The following is a 10,273-nucleotide window of genomic DNA, read 5'->3' on the forward strand; positions in this document are numbered from 1 at the left end:
TTTCCCTGGTCCTGGAGCATTGCATTGTTTCTGAAGGTTTTTCAAAGACCCTTGAGGACTGTACGGGCTGATTTGACTCGTAACATAAAGGACAAAGTTGTATTACTTTTTATACCTCTGTGGGGTTTGAAATCAGAGATTTTGTACGAAACGCTTTTCTCTCTTTCTAGTTCAGTAAGGCATCAATCTCTTCTTCAGTTGTCTCATTCGTTCTCACAATCAGACTGTTGTAAAGGCATCAATCTCTTCTTCAGTTGTCTCATTCGTTCTCACAATCAGACTGTTGTAGACACGCACACACACAACGCAGACGCATACGCAGGCACGCACACACACACACACACACACACACACACACACACACACACACACACACACACACACACACACACACACACACACACACACACACACACACACACACACACACACAGAAATAGCAGACAATTACACCTTAGAACATTCTATTGCTTTTGTCTGCCTCAGAAACACAACGCGACACTATCTGCAGCATCTGCCACAATCCCCACTGCTTGGCTAGTTTATTACTATATCATCACTGCAGAGCTAGTTTATTACTATATCCCCACTGCTTAGCTAGTTTATTACTATATCACCACTGCAGGGCTAGTTTATTACTATATCCCCACTGCTTAGCTAGTTTATTACTATATTCCCACTGCAGAGCTAGTTTATTACTATATCACCACTGCAGGGCTAGTTTATTACTATATCATCACTGCAGAGCTAGTTTATTACTATATCACCACTGCAGATCTAGTTTATTACTATATCCCCACTGCTTAGCTAGTTTATTACTATATCACCACTGTAGAGCTAGTTTATACTATATCCCCACTGCAGAGCTAGTTTATTACTATATCACCACTGCAGATCTAGTTTATTACTATATCATCACTGTAGAGCTAGTTTATTACTATATCCCCACTGCAGAGCTAGTTTATTACTATATCACCACTGCAGAGCTAGTTTATTACTATATCATCACTGTAGAGCTAGTTTATTACTATATCCCCACTGCAGAGCTAGTTTATTACTATATCATCACTGCAGAGCTAGTTTATTACTATATCCCCACTGCAGAGCTAGTTTATTACTATATCACCACTGCAGATCTAGTTTATTACTATATCACCACTGTAGAGCTAGTTTATACTATATCCCCACTGCAGAGCTAGTTTATTACTATATCACCACTGCAGAGCTAGTTTATTACTATATCATCACTGTAGAGCTAGTTTATTACTATATCCCCACTGCAGAGCTAGTTTATTACTATATCATCACTGCAGAGCTAGTTTATTACTATATCACCACTGCAGGGCTAGTTTATTACTATATCATCACTGCAGAGCTGGTTTATTACTATATCATCACTGCAGAGCTAGTTTATTACTATATCACCACTGCAGAGCTAGTTTATTACTGTATCACCACTGCAGAGCTAGTTTATTACTATATCACCACTGCAGAGCTAGTTTATTACTATATCACCACTGCAGAGCTGGTTTATTACTATATCACCACTGCAGAGCTAGTTTATTACTATACCACCACTGCAGAGCTAGTTTATTACTTTAACACCCTCTATTTCTCCCTCCCTTTCTCTCCTCTTTCTCTCTTTTTCTCTCTCTCTCTCTCTTCCCGTCCCTCTCTCTATCACCCCTTTTTCTCTCTCGCTCTCTCGCTGTCCCTCATAGTACACTTCTGATCCGTGGTTCTCTTCCAAACCATAATTTATTCCAAGAGAATTTTCAATTTGCTCCTAGCTGATCCGTGCTAATAGTTTTGGCCTGCTATAAAACAGGGAAACAAAATGAGAGTTAGACATTTGAGTTGCATTGCACATACTCTGGGAATTTCTCATTCCTCTTAGAGAAAAATAAGAACAGGTGCTTGATAGCTTTCCTCTGGCGCCTGTCAATCTGTCATCACACGTTAGTTGGCTGCAGAGTATTCTCTGGTGACAGATGTGGTTCTGGATGCAGAGATTAGTTTCAGAGAGAATTCTGTAAAAGTCTTGTTGTTTTTTGATCACAGGAAGAAATCCTATCGGTCTATATTCTTGTTATCTTATTTCATTTCAATGCCCATTTAGCAGCTCTGTTGAAGGGAACAGTTTTTTTTTTAAATTATAATTTGGTGAGAAAAAAAAACAGCTGCCAGGAATGTTACCAGCCTGTCAGATGTGTGAAGAGCATACGAATGACAGTAACCGGAATGTAAATGTGTTCAAATGTTCATAGAGATATAGAAAAGCCCCAGACAGACAGAAGTACATTCTGGAACTGCCTCGAGAGAGAGAGAGAGATATAGAGATATATATAGAGATATATATATATATATATATATACATATATATATATATATATATATATATATATATATATAGAGAGAGAGAGAGAGAGAGAGAGAGAGAGAGAGAGAGAGAGAGAGAGAGAGAGAGAGAGAGACCAAGGACATTGATTTTCACACATGGATGCATGCACACACACATCATCATTAGCCAATGAACTGCAGTACAAGTCCTTACATAGTTCTTAAGTTCTTAAACAGAGAAAACAACAACAACTCTCTGTAAGAAATATGCCGCTGCTCTCAGATATTTGTTCAGTGCTGTAAATTACTCCTTTAAAATGTCAATATCGCTGTCCTAACGGCTAAGTAACCAACTAAAGGGCCATACAAGGCGAGACATGGCCATTTGAATCCAACCTCATGCTGTCTAACCTCACCACAGACAACATGTGCCAAATTCATTCCACAGAGGGCCAAGTGTCTGCGGGTTTTTCTCTCCACCCTTGTACTTTATTGATTAATTAAGTTCACTAATTAGTAAAGAACTCCCCTCACCTGGTTGTCTAGGTCTTAATTGAATGGAGAAACCAAAAACTAGAGGACACTCTGCCCTCCTTTTCCTTTACTTTTCCCCAAAAAGTATATCTCTTTGAAATCAGATGTTTATCTCAGTCACCTTCATTGATCACAGACATACGTTTTCTAAGTATTGATATGGGACACTACTCCCTCTAAGTATTGATATGGGACACTACTCCCGCTAAGTATTGATATGGGACACTACTCCCTCTAAGTATTGATATGGGACACTACTCCCTCTAAGTATTGATATGGGACACTACTCCCTCTAAGTATTGATATGGGACACTACTCCCTCTAAGTATTGATATGGGACACTACTCCCTCTAAGTATTGATATGGGACACTACTCCCTCTAAGTATTGATATGGGACACTACTCCCTCTAAGTATTGATATGGGACACTACTCCCTCTAAGTATTGATATGGGACACTACTCCCGCTAAGTATTGATATGGGACACTACTCCCTCTAAGTATTGATATGGGACACTACTCCCTCTAAGTATTGATATGGGACACTACTTCCTCTAAGTATTGATATGGGACACTACTCCCGCTAAGTATTGATATGGGACACTACTCCCTCTAAGTATTGATATGGGACACTGCTCCCTCTAAGTATTGATATGGGACACTACTCCCGCTAAGTATTGATATGGGACACTACTCCCGCTAAGTATTGATATGGGACACTACTCCCTCTAAGTATTGATATGGGACACTACTCCCTCTAAGTATTGATATGGGACACTACTCCCTCTAAGTATTGATATGGGACACTACTCCCTCTAAGTATTGATATGGGACACTACTCCCTCTAAGTATTGATATGGGACACTACTCCCTCTAAGTATTGATATGGGACACTACTCCCTCTAAGTATTGATATGGGACACTACTCCCTCTAAGTATTGATATGGGACACTACTCCCTCTAAGTATTGATATGGGACACTACTCCCTCTAAGTATTGATATGGGACACTACTCCCTCTAAGTATTGATATGGGACACTACTCCCGCTAAGTATTGATATGGGACACTACTCCCTCTAAGTATTGATATGGGACACTAGTCCCGCTAAGTATTGATATGGGACACTACTCCCTCTAAGTATTGATATGGGACACTACTCCCTCTAAGTATTGATATGGGACACTACTCCCTCTAAGTATTGATATGGGACACTACTCCCTCTAAGTATTGATATGGGACACTACTCCCGCTAAGTATTGATATGGGACACTACTCCCTCTAAGTATGGATATGGGACACTACTCCCTCTAAGTATTGATGTGGGACACTACTCCCTCTAAGTATTGATATGGGACACTACTCCCTCTAAGTATTGATATGGGACACTACTCCCGCTAAGTATTGATATGGGACACTACTCCCTCTAAGTATTGATATGGGACACTACTCCCGCTAAGTATTGATATGGGACACTACTCCCTCTAAGTATTGATATGGGACACTACTCCCTCTAAGTATTGATATGGGACACTACTCCCTCTAAGTATTGATATGGGACACTACTCCCGCTAAGTATTGATATGGGACACTACTCCCTCTAAGTATTGATATGGGACACTACTCCCGCTAAGTATTGATATGGGACACTACTCCCGCTAAGTATTGATATGGGACACTACTCCCTCTAAGTATTGATATGGGACACTACTCCCTCTAAGTATTGATATGGGACACTACTCCCGCTAAGTATTGATATGGGACACTACTCCCGCTAAGTATTGATATGGGACACTACTCCCTCTAAGTATTGATATGGGACACTACTCCCTCTAAGTATTGATATGGGACACTACTCCTTCTAATTCTAACTTCTCCTGACTGCTATGAATAACTCATCAAAAATATTTTCCAATTTGACAGCCGCAAGTCTGATAACTCAGATCTGCAGTCACAACTCTGGGCTGGGAAGTATTCCGTTGACTCCCTTGAAGGAAGGAAGGAAGGAAGGAAGGAAGGAAGGAAGGTCGGTCGGTCGGTCGGTCGGTCTGTCTGTCTGTCTGTCTGTCTGTCTGTCTGTCTGTCTGTCTGTCTGTCTGTCTGTCTGTCTGTCTGTCTGTCTGTCTGGGGGGTTGACACCAATGATTCAAGAGATTAGGACTTTTTTCAAGTCTAGAAGTGTAGGAATTGGGGGCGGGGGGGTGTGTGTGAGTGCGAGTACATGCGTGCCTGTATATTTGTGTGTCTATTTTGCAGAAGACATTTGGACCGTGCTAGGCCATTTCCATCTAACACATTCAGTACAGTCAACATGCAAAATGTACCGTACATTAGACAGTTTCTGATGCATGGGGGATGGCGAAACCAAGCCTTGAGGTAAAATGTCAAATGAGTCACTTAAAAGAAGCCCTAGTACCAAACCGCCCTGTCATGTCTTATCAACATCCCCTGCTATAGCGCTACTCGCCAGCAACATTTTCATCATATGTTTAAATAGATTATCAAATTAATATTTAGTGACACATAAAATCACACCCTGAAAATACTGGAATAGTGAGAGATGTAACATAAGGTGTTGTATAACGCTCTCGCTAAACTCCGGGAAAATGAAGAGATTAGGGCCTGCCAGAGAAAAGCTCCAAAGTAGCAGAGAGAGGAAATCACCAGCTGAGCCTGCGGCCGTTAAGCCGGGATCGCCTGAAATTCTCCTTGACTGACGCGCACTAGTGGAGCGAGAAAAGAGGGTGAGGGAGAAGATGGAGAGAGAGAGGGGGCAGGACAGACAAGTAGATGGAGAAAGGAATTGGTACCGAGTGAATTGGAGTGATAGGGAGAGAGAGAGAGAGAGAGAGAGAGAGAGAGAGAGAGAGAGAGAGAGAGAAATGGAGTGATAGGGGAACCAAGAGACAGACAAAAAAGAAAGAGATACAGACTGCAACATGTATACAGTGACAGAGGGGAGAATTTGAAAGTCCCAAAGTCCAGGTGGATCAAACACAGAACACTGTCGAAGTATTCTGTTTAACAGTATACTGCTGAAGTATTCTTTATGACAGTATACTACTGAAAGGGAAATACCTAGTCAGTTGTACAACTGAATGCATCTTCCACATTTAACCCAACTGAATCAGAGAGGTGCCCGGGGATGCCATAATAGACATCGACTTCTTCGGCACACAGGGAACAACGACAGATTTTTACATTGTCAGCTCAGGGATTCAATCCAGCAACCTTTTGGTTACTGGCCCACCGCTCTAACCACTAGGCTACCTGCTGCCCCTGAAGTATTCTATATGACAGTATACTGCTGAAGTATTTTATATGTTAGTATACTGTTGAAGTATTCTATATGACAGTATACTGTTGAAGTATTCTATATGATAGTATACTGCTGAAGTATTCTATATGACAGTATACTGCTGAAGTATATGACACGGAATGAGAAATGTGAAATGACAGCAGGTTCCCCACAGGGCTCAGTGGTGTGTGTGTGTGTGTATGTGTATGTGTATGTGTATGTGTATGTGAATGTGTATGTGTATGTGTATGTGTGTGAGTGTGTGTGTGTGTGTGTGTGTGTGTGTGTGTGTGTGTGTGTGTGTGTGTGTGTGTGTGTGTGTGTGTGTGTGTGTGTGTGTGTGAGTGTGAGTGTGTGTGTGTGTGTGTGTGTGTGTTAAATCTACCGTGAGTGATATATGCATCACAGGAGGTTGGTGGCACTTTCATTGGGGAGAAGGGGTTCCGTGGTAATGACTGGAGCGGAATCAGTGGAATGATATCGAATACATGGTTTCCAGGTGTTTAATGCCGTTCCATTTGCTCTGTTCCAGCCATTATTACGAGCTGTTCTCCCCTCAGCAGCCTTCACTGATGGGCATGTTATATGGGCCCAAATAAACTTCAACGCTGGGCCCCTGAACCTTCCAGAACATCATCAAGGGTACTGAGAGGAGGAGGGAGATGGGTTACACATCCCATCACAGTCTCTTATTACATAGGTCTAATGCAAGACAACCAGAACACTATGTCCAATCTTCCTTGGTCACAGGGGCTCCTGTGTGGTGCAGCGGTCTAAGGCACTGCGTCTGAGCGCTAGAGACATCACTACAGACCCTGGTTTCATCCCGGGCTGTCTCACAAATGGCCGTGATTGGGAGTCCCATAGGGCGGTGCCAAATTGGCCCACCGTCGTTAGGGTTTGGCTGAGGTAGGCTGTTATTGTAAAATAAGATTTTTTTTTCTTAACTGACTTGCCTAGTTAAATAAAGGTTAAATAACAAGACATAAGACGTAACTTTTCCATAACACAAAGTGTAAATAATGCATCATAGTACCTGTAAGTGGCTGCATTAGACTATAGGAACACACAGTATGTATGTGTCTGTAGTAAACCTATATAATAAACTATGTTAAATGACACCTACACTCTTAGACAAAAAATACCAAAAAAGGCTTCTACCTGGAACCAAAAAAGGTTATCCTATGGGGTCAGCCAAAGAACCCTTTTGGTATGTAATTATTTAAAAAACTATAAATGTTTACCTTTATTTAACTAGGCAAGTCAGTTAAGAACATAATCTTATTTACAATGAAGGCCTACCAAAAAGGCAAAAGGCCTCCTGCGGGGACGGGAGCTGGGATTAAAAATGAAAAAATAAATAAAATATAAATATAGGACAAAACACACTTCACATGACAACACAGCATGGTAGCAACACAATATGACAACAACATGGTAGCAAAACAACATGGCAGCAGCACAAATCATGGTGCAAACATTATTGGGCACAAACAGCACAAAGAGCAAGAAGGCAGAGACAACAATACATCACACAAAGCAGCCACAACTGTCAGTAAGAGTGTCCATGATTGAGTCTTGAATGAAGAGATGGAGATAAAACTGTCCAGTTTGAGTGTTTGTTGCAGCTCGTTCCAGTCGCTAGCTGCAGCGAACTGAAAAGACGAGCGACCCAGGGATGTGTGTGCTTTGGGGACCTTTAACAGAATGTGACTGGCAAAACGGGTGTTGTATGTGGAGGATGAAGGCTGCAGTAGATATCTCAGATAGGGGGGAGTGAGGCATAAGAGGGTTTAATTAATAAACATCAACCAGTGGGTCTTGCCACGGGTATACAGAGATTACCAGTTTACAGAGGAGTATAGAGTGCAGTGATGTGTCCTATAAGGAGCATTGGTGGCAAATCTGATGGCCGAATGGTAAAGAACATCTAGCTGCTCGAGAGCACCCTTACCTGTCAATCTATAAATTATGTCTCAATAATCTAGCATGGGTAGGATGGTCATCTGAACCAGGGTTAGTTTGGCAGCTGGGTTGAAAGAGGAGCAATTACAATAGAGGGAACCAAGTATAGATTTAACTTTAACCTGCAGCTTTGATATGTGCTGAGAGAAGGACAGTGTACCGTCTAGCCATACTCCCAAGTACTTGTATGATGTGACTACCTCCAGCTCTAAACCCTCAGAGGTAGTAATCACACCTGTGGGGAGAGGGGCATTCTTCTTACCGAACCACATTATCTTAGTTTTGGAGGTGTTCAGAACAAGGTTAAGGGTAGAGAAAGCTTGTTGGACACTAAGAAAGCTTTGTTGTAGAGCATTTAACACAAACTCCGGGGAGGGGCCAGCTGACTATAAGAATGTATCATCTGCATATAAATGGATGAGAGAGCTTCCTACTGCCTGAGCTATGATGTTAATGTAAATTGAGACGAGCGTGGGGCCTAGGATTGAGCCTTGGGGTACTCCCTTGGTGACAGGCAGTGTCTGAGACAGCAGATGTTCTGACTTCACTCTGAGAGAGCTAGTTCGCCAACCAGGCCAAAGACCCCTCAGAGACACCAATACTCCTAGCTGGCCCACAAGATTGGAATAGTCTACCGCATCAAAAGCATTGGCTAACTCAATAAAAATAGCAGCACAAGATTTCTTAGAATCAAGGACAATGGTGACATCATTTAGGACCTTTAAGGTTGCAGTGACACATCCATAACCTGAGCAGAAACCAGATTGTATACCAGAGAGAAGACTATAGACATCAAGAAAGCCAGTCAGTTGATTAATGACATGTTTTGCCAACACTTTTGATAAAAGTGGCTGCCTTCCAAGCAATGGGAACCTCCCCAGAAAGGAGAGACATGTTAAAAAGGTTGGAGATAGGCTTGGCGATGACAGGGGCAGCAACCTTGAAACCTCTTGAAGCTAGGAGGCAGAATTTGTATGTTGGAAAAATAACGTTCCCAATGTAAGCTGCCTATTTCTCAGGTCCAGATACTAGAATATACATATAATTGACAGAGTAGGATAGAAAACACTCTAAAGTTTCCAAAACTGTCAAAATATTGTCTGTGAGTATAACATAACTGATTTTGCAGGCGAAAACCTGAGGAATCCAACCCGGAAGTGCCTTTTATTTTGAAAAATCACTGTTCCATTGCCTGCCTTTCGTCCATTTAAAGGGATATCAACCAGATTCCTTTTCCAATGGCTTCCTCAGGGTGTGAACAGTCTTTAGACATAGTTTCAAGCTTCTATTCTGAACAATTTGCGAGATTTATCAAAACGCGTCAGTGGGTAGACGGAGGTCCTTACATTAGTTCATGCGCTCGACACTGGTTGCTCGACATTTTCTTTCTCTCCAGTATTGAATAGTTTACAGTCCGGTTGAAATATTATCGATTATTGATGTTAAAAACAACCTGAGGATTGATTATTAAAAACGTTTGACATGTTTCTACGAACTTTACGGATACTTTTTGGAATTTTCGTCAAGCCTTGATGACCTGCCTAAGGCTGTGGAATACTGAACATAACGCGCCAAACAAATAGAGTTGTTTTTATATAAAAATAATCTTTATCGAACAAAAGGAACATTTATTGTGTAACTGGGAGTCTCGTGGGTGCAAACATCCGAAGATCATCAAAGGTAAGCGATTCATTTTATTGCTTTTCTGGCTTTCGTGACCAATATACATTGCTGCTAGGTGTTCTTAATGTTTTGTCTAGTGATCGATAAACTCACACAAATGCTTGGATTGCTTTCGCTGAAAAGCATATTTTCAAAATATGACACGACAGGTGGATTAACAACAAGCTAAGCTGTGTTTTGCTATATTGCACTTGTGATTTCATGAATATTATTTTTTTTAGCAAATGTTTTTGAATTTGGCGCTCTGCAATTCAGCGGTTGTTTACGAAAATGATCCCGCTAAAGGGATTCGTGCGTCAAGAATTAAAGAAGAAAGGGTCTAAACCATCTGACCCAGATGTTTTTTGGGGGTCAAGTTTCAGGAGCTGCTGTAGCACCTCGGACTCAGTGACTGCCTGCAGGGAGAAACTTTGTAGCGGGGCAGGGAACAGCATACACAGAGTCTCAAACAGTAAC

At 41.5% G+C, this 10,273-nt stretch overlaps 1 protein-coding gene across 3 annotated transcripts in view; it reads right to left on the reverse strand.

Annotated features, from left to right (window-relative positions):
* Positions 1-10,273, reverse strand: part of kcnab1b (potassium voltage-gated channel subfamily A regulatory beta subunit 1b) — a 69,316-nt gene that overhangs the window by 41,910 nt on the left and 17,133 nt on the right. The gene's annotated exons all lie outside the window — the stretch shown is intronic.

Source organism: Salvelinus fontinalis, unplaced genomic scaffold (assembly GCF_029448725.1).
Source record: "Salvelinus fontinalis isolate EN_2023a unplaced genomic scaffold, ASM2944872v1 scaffold_0032, whole genome shotgun sequence".
NCBI lineage: Eukaryota > Metazoa > Chordata > Actinopteri > Salmoniformes > Salmonidae > Salvelinus > Salvelinus fontinalis.